The sequence below is a fragment of the Lissotriton helveticus genome, chromosome 3_1 (genome assembly GCF_964261635.1).
Source record: "Lissotriton helveticus chromosome 3_1, aLisHel1.1, whole genome shotgun sequence".
NCBI classification, from domain to species: domain Eukaryota; kingdom Metazoa; phylum Chordata; class Amphibia; order Caudata; family Salamandridae; genus Lissotriton; species Lissotriton helveticus.
The window spans coordinates 238420516-238435374 of NC_136061.1; positions in this window are offsets into that span (position 1 = coordinate 238420516).

A 14859-nucleotide genomic window follows, 5' to 3' on the forward strand; every position below is an offset into this window, starting at 1 on the left:
TGTGGAGGACGCGTTAAAGATAGAATGTACCATCTCGCTGAAATGCAACGGTAAATCAGTATTTAAAAGGGCCTGAACCTCAGTCCGGGTGTTAGCTATGTGAAGAACGAAAGTCTCCCTAGCCAAACTCAAGGCCACTTCTTTCTGGGACAATAGAGCCCTTATTCTGCTCATGCCGCTGAATTCTAGGTTGGGATGCGTGGCCAGATGGAAACATCCCTATTTTCATGCATGGGTGGGTACAGAACATTTCTGCAACAAACTACACGTTCAGTTACGGTGACCACATAAGCTACACCTCTAATTAACCCGCAACAATCTTCATTATTTAAAAGTAAATAACTTCCGTTTCCCAGCAAGGTAAAAGTCGGGGTGATTGCAGGCACTGGAGTCCCTTTTAAAACACAGGCTAAGTTAGGACGGTCTTGGTTACAAGAACCGTGCAATTGTATATGCCTACACATTAGCGAATGGTCCGGTGTTTCTGTACACTCCTCCCCATTCAGATAAACCTCCTGTCCGTCTTTCAAACATCTATAAGTGAAAGGAAGGGACCAGACTTCATGGAGAAATGCACTACCTAAGGGCTCATAGCGACCAATGGCAACATATCGCATACAATTTGTAAATTTATACAGTGCAAAAGGTAAAGTTATTAAACCGTGGATAAGCCACGTTGCATCATTGGCCTCTGCCACAGAAAAAGGCAAGGACTCCAATTTCTCAATATGTAACATAGAAAAAGAAGCATCCCGCATGGAAAGCAAGCGCTGCTTGTCAGTCAAATTAAAGGGGGCAAAGAGAGAAGAAACATTCATGTAGGTCCATGGCACCTTGCCAGCCTTCAACGTTTGAAGGGTCCATGCAAATTGCATGACAGAACGTAATTGATTCTGACCATGGTATAACACAGACACTTCATCATGCACAATATCCACTACAGAAGACACAATAGTATCCAAAGTGTAAATGCGGGAAGAAAGCATGTTAATACTATTATCTACCACACAAAGCACCTTTTCTAGATTCGCCTGATCTATAGCTCTAAGGCGTGTCGCAGCCTCAATCTGTGATGTTTTCCAGATTTCATTGTAAACAGTATATATCCATCTCTTTGATCTACCACTAGCCGGGCCCTTAATGAAATCATTCAAATCTACATCATCATTCATCTTTGCAAGATGTAATTTAACTGCAGACAATGTTGAATGTTTCAGCCAATTCTGACACAATTTGCCCACAGAGTAAGTCGTGACAGAATGCTCAGTTTCAAAACGTGGATCAGGTCTGACCTGTGTAAAGCCATCAGAAAAACCTAGAAAACGGTGCTGGCATGAACCAGCACTTCTGTGCCACATCAGCCAACCTTTTGGATCCATACTGGATATGTTAAAGGATGAATTTAACAATAGGGTTTGCAAGTCCCTAATCGAAAACTGAGTATAATTACTCCAGCCAGAATATTCCTCTAACTCAGGGATGGTCGGAGTATTCAATTTTTTAGAAGTAGCCAATCCAAAGCACGGTGTTTGTGAAATAGAAGAATTCAAAAACAACAATAGATTCGGGATGAGACAAGCACGGTGCAAAGCCTCAGTGCCTTGTACCTGCCAGTTTTTAGTACCCCAAACTGATTTCAAGTCAATAGTTTCCTTCCATAATTCATAGCCGCCCACAGACAGCTGATCAAGAAAGGACTTCGAATACAATAATTTGGTATCGGTAAGTCTAACCTTGGACATACGCTTCTGTGTCATTTTGAAATAAAAGGACTCGGGATTAGATTGATTGAAGTCAGTAAAATAAGTGTACTTTTTCAAAAAAGTACTCGAACTGCCTTGTTTAGGAGCAGGGCAATGCTCCCATTGTGTATAATTTACAGTAGTCCTTCTGGACGCTGTTTTATGTAAGAAGTGATTGCCAAAATGTTGAAAGCAAAACAAATCACCATAATTAGCAGATTCTAAGTACAAATCTTCCGCATCAAAGGCAGCATAGTATTTTAAATCAGAAAACAAAGACTCTACGGGCTGAACATCCCAATCATCAGAACGTATGTTTTGTTTCACTACATCCCCCATGTTAACTCTAAGCACATTGGGGACATTAACAACCTCGGTAGGGCCATGTATTTGAAACCTAACGGCATCCCACACTATCCCATCAAGGACAGGCCAAGCAGTGATGTTAACAAATGTCAAGTCTCTTTTCAATCTGTGTGCAGAATGCGATGAGGAAAGGGGGGCCAAAGTTCCATTTAGATGTCGAATGCATGTTCTTTCTTCGACATAGTGTCCATTCATAAGCCGGAAAAAATAAAACACAAACCCAATTGACATAAAAAGGTAAATTGAAAAAAGCATAAGCCAAATATATGTCCAAGGGGGAATTAAAAAAATGTTCTTTAAATAAGCTGGCATAAACTGCAAAACGTGAGGGTTTCTTCGAGGCATTGGAAACAGTGTCAAATGAAAATCTGGATTCTGTGGCCAAACGGGCTTGCAGGTCAGGCATGGACAAGTCAGTGGGGTATGTATAGTCTATTTCAGCAAGGTCTGTACCAGGCAAAGTACTTAATAAAGGACTAGAAATAGCAGGCAACTCGATTGCCACTTCAGTTTCATGATTAGAAGCAGTGGGCAAAACTGAATTTCTCACAATGGAAGGACAGGAAACAGCCGGTGTCATGCTAAGAAGAATCGGCCACTCTGTGTATCTTGTCATTGTCAATTGAGATAAACCTGTTTTCCTTACGACCAGGAAGTGGTGGTAAAATCACTGTTCTTGTGCCCTTCACTCCAAGCACTGGAACCGGAGCTCGATAGGAAGGACCAAATTCTTTTTTGTTGTCGATCTTCTCCCGAACCAGTTCTCCAACTTGGGGTAGCCAGCCTACTACCGGGATCTGCAACGCAACATCCGACGTGGAGGGCAAATGTTCCTTTGCAAGACTGTCTCTGGTCTTTTGTAGATTCTGTAAAACAGTACAATGTTCATCTACGTCAAAGGTTGTGGCGCGAGCCACGCAGTCTAGACCGTCAAGGTCAGGGACGAACATCTTGATGCCAAAGAGCATTTCGTATGGGGTCCGCCCATCCAGAGACCTTCTAGGGAGATTATTAAGAGCACGCTGCACGCCATAGAGGTGGGCTAACCAGTTTCTGCCAGTGCCTATAACTCGAGCTGTCAAAGATTGCTTTAAATCACGGTTCATTCGCTCCACTACACTATTACCCTCAGGTCTGTAGGGAGACGAAAACTTGACTTGGACCCCCATCGAAGTCATGGCATCCTTATACGCCTTACAGGCGAAAGCCGGACCCTGATCCGAATGGAAGGTACCACAGGCAAAAATCCCTACAAAGATGCGCAAATCTCTAATGACAGTCCGTGAATCAGCGCTGCGATGGGGCCAGACCCACACAAAGCGTGTGCATGAAGCAACTGTAACTAAGATGTACTTATACGCAGTATCAGATGAAAAAGGACCGCAGTGATCTAAGTAAACACAACCTAGCGGTTTATTAGAAATGTACAACTGTGTCTGTGGCGGACGCGTAGCAGTCGAAGGTTTAATCTGCTGACAAATGTCACAAAGAAGGACATAATCACGCGTCTGTTTGTACAGTCCCCGCCACCAGAAACGTCGTTGCAATTGAGTTACAGTGGCTGAGACGCCCGCATGCGCAGACGCCACACCTTCATGAGCCGCTGTAATCAAGTCAGCCCTGCGATCCGAGTTGGGAATCAAACGTTCCCCAACATCAGGAATTTTCACAAAAGGAACCTTTTCGGGACTTAAGTGGTATGTGTACTTCGAAGGGATCCCTGTAGGATGTTTACCTCCCTTCTCAGTGGCAGCAACAGCTGCCAAGATGTCACTATCAATCTTACTTTTGGACCGTGTAACTGCTGCAACTAAGTATGTAGACACCGCTGATTTCGCTGCTTCATCAGCAAGCGAGTTACCGACAGCGTGGACTCCAACACGCTGGTGGCCAAGAGTATGAATAACAAAAACGAGCGGCAGCGTAGCCTTAAGCTCCGCCACTCGAACCCAGATCATCTTATGTTTTATTGTGCTACCCTTGGAATCACGAAAGTCATTCTGAATCCAAAAGAACAAGTTTTCATTGTAAGACTGGACACAGTAGAAAGAATCACTTACAATAAGTGTAGTAACACTAGAATCTGCGTACTCCAACGCTAGAAAGAGAGCACGAAGCTCTGCCAATTGTGCGGTGCAATCGCCCAGTGGCAGTGTGTGCACTTCCCTGGAAACGAACTCATCGTTCAACATAGCACTGACCACAATGGCGCAAGCGGAAACCTAGGCATGTTTAGAGCCATGCGCAACCTGCGCCGAACCATCAGTGTAAATGATACAATGGAAGTCCTCCAAAGGTCGCATAGCAAGAGGAGCAGGATGAACAAACTCATACTGCAAGTACTCTTGCGACCGCAATGAGGCATCAAAAATAAACGTGACATCCGTGGACGTCAAGGACGCAGCCCACTGAATCCACCGAGGGTGCAAAGCTTTCAAATTTGGTACACTGGCTTTCGTGACTGCCTCTAAATGAGGACAGGGTGTAACAACCAACATGCGTTTCCCCTGTGACAGAGCCCGTTCCTTAAGAATAGCCATCTGCACAGCTGTTAAAACCTTTTCCACAGTGGGAAGCCGCATCTCAGCCGAAGTGTACAAGTGTGACTTGTAAGCAATAGGTACTGTGTCTCCTTCATTAAACGTGAGGTCCGTGAAACCCACTGTCCCCGGTATTATTCTTATCACCAGGTTGGTATGGTCATCACGAGTCAGTAAGAACTTAGAAGCGAGCAGATCAGCCTGCAAGGACTGCAAGATGGCTGAATGCTCAGGCAGCCAGCATGATTTGGAAAAAGTTGGTTGTATCAAAGCATACAAAGGCTTGATACGTTGGGCATATTCCGGAATGTATGTCCTCCCGAAATTTAAAAAGCCCAGTAAAGACTGTAATTTTTTCAGTGTAGTAGGAGCGCGCAACTGTGCGCATTTCTCCAAGAAGTGAGGTGCCAAACCTCTACCTTCATTGTTGAGCTCATAGCCCAGAAACAACACTGTGTGCTCAGCAATGTGTGATTTTGCAAAGTTAAATTTGTAACCCATGTCTGCAAAGTTACAAATTATAGAATTTACACGACACAGATGCTCCCAAATTTCGTCGTCTGTGAGATATATGTCATCCACATACGAACAAGCATCCGGGTCGAGTGCCTCCAAAATAGAGACTATGCGTGCGGTAAATATACCAGGACTATTCTTATAGCCCATTGGGAGACGCCGGAATTGTTTTTGGACTCCAGCGCATGTAAAACTGGTCCTTTGGGAGCTAAAGCTGTCCAATCTATGGGCATAGAAACCGTTGGATATGTCAAGCGTTGTTTTAAAACGCTTACGCACGAGACCATCCACTAGGGCAGAGCCGTGAGTATTCTGTACTGCACAGTTACGGCAATGCGAGTTCAAATGCCGGTAATCCAATACCAAACGATACGATCCGTCAGGCTTGGTCACAGTAAAAAGAGGATTATTCATCGGTGACACACACGTTTCAATAACTCCCTAATATTCCAATTGTTCAAGGATTTCCGCGACTGAAGCTTTGGCTTCACGCCGAATGGGATATTGAGGTTGAGGCTACGGCTGAGACCGCAACGGAATTTCGTGGCATGGGGATAATTTGTCCCAACCACATTGGTTACGGTACAGAGCCGGTGCGAGAGCCCGAGCCCACTCTTCTGCAAAATGCTGCGCATGCTCTTTCGAGACAGTGTTCGCGAAACTGGGGAGGATCACCTCCTCCCCTCGCGGCTCCGCGAGCACAAAAGGTGGGGGCCAGTCAGCCTCCGAAAGCAAAATATCATACGTAGAAGACAGATTTTCCCAAAATACCCCTTTGACGGTACGCTGTATGTCACCTTCAATTAACAGGACAATTTCATAAAGTCTTTCAGGGGGAGCAAGTCTCGTATCGGCTGTTTCTATTACAACGTAGACATCAGTCGCTGTCACCCTCAGTAGTGGACGCAGCGCCTCTCTCACTATGGTAATCTCCGCCGCGCTGTCCAGCAAGGTCAGAGCCCACGTCAGATTCCGAAGCCGCGTTCTCACTATCTGTGGCATATCGATGCGCAGTTAAGGCAGCGACTTTCGTTTTCGCAAACTGCGGTCTTTTTGGAGTAGAATCCTCCTGCTTCGCTGCGCCGTCAGTCTGGCGGGACTGGCCACGTCCTTGTTGGCCACCACGTTCGCTACCGCCTCCTCCTCCACCGGTCTTCGGGGACGATGAGTCCTGAAAGGAACGAGGAGAGCGTTGTTCAGAAACCTGAAATCTATCAGGTGATTTAATCATCGCGCGATCGCGCAAATCATATACTCTCTCTGTCGGCGCAGGAATTTGTGGCGCAGGATACGAATCCTGAGTCTGCTGTTTTTGCTTCCCCTGTTTCTGTTTTTTAGGCCAATTCTGTTTATTGGACTTGGGCTGGACATCTGCTGTAGCAGACTGCCCCTGTTGCCCCTGTGGTTGTTTTTTCTCCTTGACAGGAAAATATTTCAGACCTTTACTTGTGCGACCTATAGTTTTATATGCGGCCACAACAATCTTCGCTAACTGTCGGGGTTTTTCGGCATCGGGTAGAGCAGCCAAAGCATTCGACACCTGAAAGTTCACTGCATCTCCCTTTATATTGGAGAGGATGAGATCACTAACAATCTCAAAAGAACCACACAGGCGCATACCCAATCCAACCGCTGCTTCTGGTCCGTGATCATCCTGAACACGTTTAACGATCGTAGGCAGTACGGACATTGACGGGGTGCCAAAACACCTCGTATAAACGGCCGCAAAAGTTTTCCCCCAACTTTCACAGTCAACGAGTTCAGGAGTCAAATCCTTAGGCAAAGTAATCGTCAACATTCTATGTTTATCAGCAGGAGTAGAATTCGGAAACACAGCCTCCAGTTGGTCAAATTTCTCGCCAAGCCAGAAAGGGAAATCATCATCGGGACGCTTACCAAAAACCGAATTGACCATAACCGGATTAAGTCTTAAACCGCCATGTTCCGTCTGAACGGCCGGACCCCCCGGGGGACCTCCCGGGAGATGACGACCTATGTATTGCACTAATGCACGAATCACGGCAATCGAGACAACATGTAGTCTGCGAATATCCACCAAGGGACAAGCGCCGTGATTCGGGCGCGGGGTGAATCCACCCAATGCAGGCCAATTTGTGCCTGGAATGGACAATGGACCCAACCTCGCAGCGGATAAAGAGTGGGGAAGGGCGCCATCAAACCAAACGCGATGCTGCCAATGATCAATAGGTATTTCCAGTGCCCTGTACGGTGTATATTCAGCCGGTACAGGTGAGGGTGTTGGTGTGGAACACGTTAGAATTAGCGTCCACTTCCGGAAACGTTACCCACGAATAAAACAGCTCAAAAGGGTACGCCAGATCTGCACACACCACCAAAATCACAGCCAAGCCATCTAACGGGACTTGGTAAGCATGTAAATGGTTGCGCACCGCAATGCGACTATGCTGCGGGATGACCACAGCCAGCGCCATGATTGCACCGGAATAACAGAAAAAACAAAGGAAACTTTGTAGCACAACTGGGTAGTAATTCAAAAGAAACCGTTTTAGATAGAATCAAGCTTGAAAAGACCTATTTCAAAAAATAGGTAGGTTTCACCGACACCACAGTTTTCCGGAAACGACAGGGAAGGGGTTAAGGTTTGAATGATATACTACTCGAGTGTCATGATATAAGTCCACCAACGCGTGGGCGCCATGTAGGAGGGTTTCTGTTCTCCCACAGAACTGTGCACAGAGGATTGGAACCTCAGCGAATTAGGGTGACCCAAAACTCACCTTAGTACCCAACAAACCCCTTACCGAGCTAGCTACAGTGTCTCATTGGTCATAACAAACTCCCAATGTTTAGACAAACCAGAACATGAGCTTACAATACTTCAGGTTACGTGGAACACATGAGCACTCTTTCGTTATACAATCATTTCAAACCAGAACGTGGAGTAAATGAGGACACGTGCACATTTGAAATATTTATTTACTAATGCCGTCTTCTCAGGCGCAGTATCTTAGATAATACAAGGAAACATATTATCAGAAGCAAAGTTATCAGCATAGTTACTAGTCCATAAAAAGCAAATGGTGACAGCATGTTAACATGCTGTAATGAATAAGAGTTAACCACACTTATTTCTCACCCTCCCTAACACACATATTATATTAATAGCTAAGAAGGTCTCTTTGGGTTTGAATTAGGGCGGGCCCATACCTCAGGATCCTAGAATGAAGAGATCACATCAGCATACACCAGCTCTCTCTGCATGCGAACCGCATCAAGTGTGTTTGTGTGCCTCAACCAAAGCAATATAAAACCCGCCTAAAGCCCAAAGTTGGCAGAAGCTGCACTTATGTTATGTCTATGAAGGCGCGAAGATCAGACCTCATAACAATTCAGTATCTTGTTGTTCCTGAAGCTTCAGCACTCTCTGTACAGACATAGTTTATTAAGCAAAGCTGATATCAGAGTAATAACATATTATTCTCATGTAAACCACAACGAACTACTAGGTTGAAAGCTAAATCAACAATTAAGCGTCGTGTGCAGAAGCAGCAAAAGGAAAAATGGCGTTTAAACATGTAATGTGCCTATGCTAACTTAACGCATTATAAAGATATATAGTAGCTATATGACAGTGGAGTGGTTGTACGTGGTGTGTAGTGGAATTATGTGGGTTAGATTGGAATTGTTAGTTGTGGAATTGTGTGGCGTGTGGAGGATTTGTGTAGTGGAATTATGTGGCATGGTGTACTGTGGAAATGTGTGGATAGTAATTATGTGGTATTGAGTGTACTTGAATTACGTGAAACAGGGTTGTGTGTTTTGGAGTGTAATTATGTGGAATGGCATTCTGGATTGTGGAGTGGTATGTAGTAAAGTGTAATTATGCGGTGTGCTGTTGAATTTTGTGGCATGATGTGGAATTTGATGTGTGTGGTGTGTTGTGTAATTGTGTTGTATAGCTGAATTGTCTGGTTTGGTGGTGAATTATGTGGTTTGGATTCCAAAGCTGTGTAGTTGAATTTTGGGTGCTTAAAAAAGACAAGCAATGGGAGCTCGGGGCAGCTGTGTACAGCAAAAAGAAGTGAAAAGGGAGTTGTTTTATTTTTCTCTGTACCCCTCTCTGTTGTGGCCAGCTGGGGAATATTGTGGGTCGATATTATGTGCAAAAAGAAATAAAATGAAATACTCTATAATTGTGTGTTATCACTACATGATCTGAACTCTCCTTGAACATGCACAACCCACTGGCTCTTGGAATTCTGTGTATCCTCATAGGTAAAGGACCATTAAACGAGGTCAGGGTACCTATGCACATAATGTAGAAGGTCTGCGTTCTGACTCCGGACGGCAGCATATTCAAAGAGTGTGGTTCCAAGGGAGCTAGATGTGCAAGAAGAGGGTGGGCGAAGACCTACACCTCAGGATCTAAATGTGCAACGACTCTTGAAGTGTAGGCCTTAGCAAAGCGAGAGTGGGTGAAGACCTACACCGCAGGATCCAAATGTACCACGACTCTTGAAGTGTATGCCTTGGCAAAGAGAGAGTGGGTGAAGATCTACACCGCAGGATCCAAATATACCACGCCTCTTGAAGTGTAGGCCTTGGCAAAGAGAGAGTGGGTGAAGAACTACATCTCGACCCCTGCCCCCTTAGGATCCTGAAGGATTGTAGGGAAGTTGTATTGCCCTTTCATCTTGAAGTGATGAACCTTGCCATAACAGAAGGTATCTTCCCAGTGTCCTGGAAAAAAGCAGTGGTCAAGCCTTTGCTGAAAAAGCCGTCATTAGATCCAGGGATATTGAAAAAGTTTCGTCCAATATCACTGCTGCCGGCCCCAGCCAAGATGTTAGAGACACATCTTAAATTACATCTGACTGCCTTTCTTGATTCCTCTGGCTGTCTGGATTCATCCCAGCATGGGTTCCGGAAGCACCATAGTACTGAGTCGGCTCTCACTGTGGTTGTAAACAATATCCGTACAAAGGTTGATCAGGGGCAGACTACTTTACTGGTTTTGTTAGATCTGACAGCAGCTTTCGATACCCTATCTCCCTCCATTTTAACATCGCGTCTTAGGGAGATAGGGATAGAGGGCTCTGCACTTAGCCTGCTGTCCTCCTTCCTCAATCAGAGAGAGCAGAGGGTCAAGCTAGGAAAATTTGTGTCCTCTCCCAAACCTGTGCGTTGTGGGGTACCGCAGGGGTCGGCTTTAAGCCCCACTCTTTTCAACATATATGTGGCCCCACTCGCCAGGTTGGTAAGATCTTTTGGGATGGAGGTGGTGTCATACGCCGATGACACCCAAATCCTGGTCTCCCTCTCCCACTCGGTGAGTACCTCCGTTCTCAGCTTTAGGAACTGCATGGAGGCAGTTTCACAGTGGATGATCTGTAATTCGCTGAAACTGAACGGAGAGAAAACCGAAGGCTTGATCTTTGGGGGAGACCAGGATGCCTGGTCAAGTGACTGGTGGCCCCCATCCCTTGGAGAGTGTCCACGGCCCACTAAATCCGCCCGGAATCTGGGCGTGTTGATTGACACTTCTCTTGCTATGGACTAGCAGGTAAACAGAACAGTCTCTACCTGCTGGGGTGTCATCAAGACCCTGAGGAAAATCACTCATTATCTTTCTCTGAAAGCCCGGAAACAGACTGTAGTGGCCTTAGTCACGTCCCGGTTAGATTACTGCAATGCACTCTACTCGGGTATTAACTCAGGCCTGATACAACGTCTGCAGACTGTACAAAATGCGGCAGCTAGGTTCATTCTTGACGTCCCTAGCTGCTCATCTGCCACCTTAGCCAGGAAGAGTCTGCATTGGCTCCCGATTCAGGCTAGGATCTCTTTTAAGATCCTATGCTTTGTCTATGGGGCGCTATTTGGTGATGGCTCGAAAGATATACGATCTCTCCTAGTCTCTTACACTCCCTGTAGAAACCTACGCTCCTCCAGTAAAAATCTCTTGACTGTCCCCCGGGTTCGGAGAGTTAGGTGGGGCGGAAGGGCCTTCTCTGTTTTGGCCCCCAGGTTGTGGAACACTCTCCTTCTGGAACTAAAAGCACAACCCGCTATTGGTCCTTTTAGGAAGGCATTAAAAACATGCCTTTTCTCAGAGGCCTATCTGTAAGTTGGTTCCCGGTACATATGTTTTATATTATTTCTGTTAGGCGCATTGATGGCCATGGGCTAAGTCTGCGCAATACAAGATGGCCTTCATTCATTCATTCATTCATTCAAATGTGCCAAGACTCTAGAAGTGTAGGCCTTAGCCAGGAGAGAGTGGGCGAAGACCTACACCTCAGGATCTAAATGTGCAACGACTCTTAAAGTGTGGGTCTCTTTAGATCAAGTACTCTGAAACCCAGACATCCATTGAAGTGCTCATCAGCAGGGTTGCAGCAGTGGGAAGCACATAAGTACAGGAACGCCTAAAATATACTCAAGTTTGGAGTACGTGGGTAACCCTTCTCTTCTTTCTGTGGCCTAGCACCTGGTTCCTGAAAGCACCCATGTCCTTGCAGAGTGCCCCGGGCAGTGTGGGGGATGTAGGGTTTCCTGGAGCACTGGTGACCTCTAGGCAGGATGGTAGTCTGAGAGTGCACAGCTTGTCGAGTGAGACTCCGCTTTGTTTTGTGTGTGGATCCCTTCAGGCGTATGTGTAGGTAAAACACCGAGACACGCACGAAACAAGACAAGGACAGCTCACAGCGTGTGCTCCGTGGCACCGGGAAAAATGATTTTCATTTTGTTGTCTCTGCCTTTGATAAGCCTTGCATGAAAGACCTTCACATGTTTAGAATTTGCCCTTGAAAAGATTTACAGGGAGCAAATTGCAGTGCAATGGAGATTTATTTCAGATATGCCCCTTTGTCGTGCATACACTGGCACTGCCGGGGCCAGCAGGCATGCCCTTTGAGGAAAAGGTGTAACCAGTCCTTCCACATTTCTGCATTGTTGGCAGACGGGCAACAAAGCCAGAAAAAAAAACGACACCAGGTGAATATTCTGTACTGAAAGTGGTGCGCAGAAGACGCTGTCGGTAGTGGGGTTACTTACAAACCCCCCACATTCCAAGGTGTATGTGGATGCATTCCAGGCAGAGCTGGCACAGTGCGCCCTGTCTGCTGCCCTGCCTGTACGTCCATCTTTCCTTGGAGGACACGCAGGCCGGCTGTTCGTCACACAACCATGTGATTTGGTTTTAATATGTTTATTTCCGTTATACAAACCCAAACATCTCCTTGTGTTTGCTTTATTTACAGTATATACCTACACAATGCAGCACTGTGTGTAAGCACCTGAGGGCAGGTCCAAAAGTATAATGCTTTAAAAATGTTAAAGCATGCAGGAAGGGTGATGGCTTTTTCAAACTTGACAAGCAAGGATGGGGTAGGGGGTGAGGAGAAGGGGACAGCACACGGAGAAACGGTGGGTGGGAGGGGAAAGCAGTACAGAGGAAAATAAGCACTGGCTAAGCCAATAGTTCCGACCTTGGCAATCCTGAAATGAATTTTTTGTAATTTGTATTTTGCAAACATAAGTAATAAACATTAAAAGTGTAAAATTAATAAAAAGAAACAAGCCACCACCTAAAGTTGCCATGCACATACTTTTTTTTATTTTTTATTATCTTGTGCAAAAATAAACAAAAAAATGTAATGGAAGCAGAGATTGGCTAGCAGCCCTGGAATTGCATTGAGGTGGTCTACTTTTTAAGTTGATGTGTACGCCTGAAAAGAGAAAATGCAGTTACTCACCGTGTAATGAGTAAATAGATGAAGTGTCCTGGCCCAGTGCCACATGTTATATACTGCGGCGGTCAGAAACAATATGTGAATGACACAGACCAGTGACTGATTAGGGCTGACTAAAATTCTCTACCTGTACATATGTATATGAATGTATTATTAGGAACCTTTTGGACAACATGAGGCTGGTGAAAAACTAAACCGGTCTCTTGGCCAGACCTAAAAATAAAGATGGGCAAAGAACATACCCTAAAAGGCGAACAAGGCCAGGTTTCCTCATTGGTATTAAGCTTCCATGCCACCCAAGCTAAGCAAAACCAGCTACCTTCTAAACAAGTATTGTAGGTGCTAATTCAATTGATTTATGAAAAAGCTGGTACCTAATCTTGGGTAGTACAACATTAAAGTTTGTTCAGTCGCCCCTTTCGAAAAACCAGGAAAAGTGCTGCATTTAGTGAAATCTGCCGGGACACATGATTAAACACGCATTGGCATAGCCAGTAGGTCTCGTCTTTGGGACCTTATAAGTATTTAATTATGAAGCACAATATCCTTGGTGCAACATCAACTGTTCCATGGCTAAACACTTATAATGTCCCAAAGGTGTGATAGAGCGCGCAAGGTCACCCAGCCAATGATTTCGCCGTTTCCGGCTTCAGGGCCCATATACTTTCAATTCACACTATTCATTGACCAGGCGACTTCACGGGCTGCTACCAATTGTGTGTGTTCCCTACTGTTATTACTCAGTGTACCCGACTTACCATCCCCCAACACGGGTACCTATGATTTCAATGGATCAGGGGCCTAGCTGTAAAAGGAAAGGCAGCAAAATGCAATTTCAAATGACATTCAATACTGTTAAAATGACCACGGACAACTGGAAGTTTTAAAATGTTTATCTAAAGTTCGTTTTCTGAAAGCATGAGATTTACAAGAATAAGGCAATCGATAATCAAGATAATGAAAAGTACATAACTATAGAGAAATAAAGTCAAGGTAATCATTAAAATGCAATAATGAGATGCAAAGGAAATATACTATGCATTCAAGGCAGGAATTCTTTAGAAAATCTAAGTAAGGTCGTTCTAGACCACATCAGAAAATGACAAACTGCAATGCAAAATATGATCTCTAAAAGATAGGGTAACATGAGAACATATCAAGAAAAATTATGCAAATGACTTTACGTTTCAATAGTTTGCGGCAAAAGCATGGAAAAATCAACATGTGCAAGATGTCTTTTATTAAAGCAAAAGACTGAAATATAGAAAGGTGCAAGTTTTAAGGAACTTAGAGCAGTATTTACCTAGACTGGTGTGGAAACCAAACCCTGGCCACGGGTCAGTTAAGGACAGGAAACCCTCAAGGAAGGATACCCCTCAAAGGACAGCAGGTGCAGAATGGACACCCCGGACAGGACAGGATACCCTCAGATTAGGAATCAGGACAGGACCTCAGGACAGGACAGCAAACCCTCAGGACAGGACCGCTCAGGACAGGACCGCACCCGCAGTTTGGAAGCAACGCCTGCGCTCCACCCTCTCTGCAGCTATCGATCAAGACCCCGATTGGGTCAGCGAACTCCCAGCAAAGTGCTTTGCCAGCACTTTAAGATTCAGTAGAACCTTAGTCTATGGTCAATTTCGGACAGAGTGCTCCGCAGCTCTCTGTATCTTCAGTCACCTATTGAGTGCGATGGGTCAGTGACAGGTCAGCTAAACCAGACAAGTCGGACAATTCCCTAGGTGAACCCAGGGTAGTTATACTCTTTGGGTCAGTGTACCACCCCCAAATGTTGCAAAGTGTCAGAATCCCTCAATTTGGATTGGTCCTAAGGTAGGATTTGGGTAACACACCAATCAGAACATGCTATTTAGATGCTTCATTATCATATTTGGGTACCGCCTAGCAAGATTGGGGTTCCCATGAGAAACTGTGCAGAAATATGAGTGACAATATACA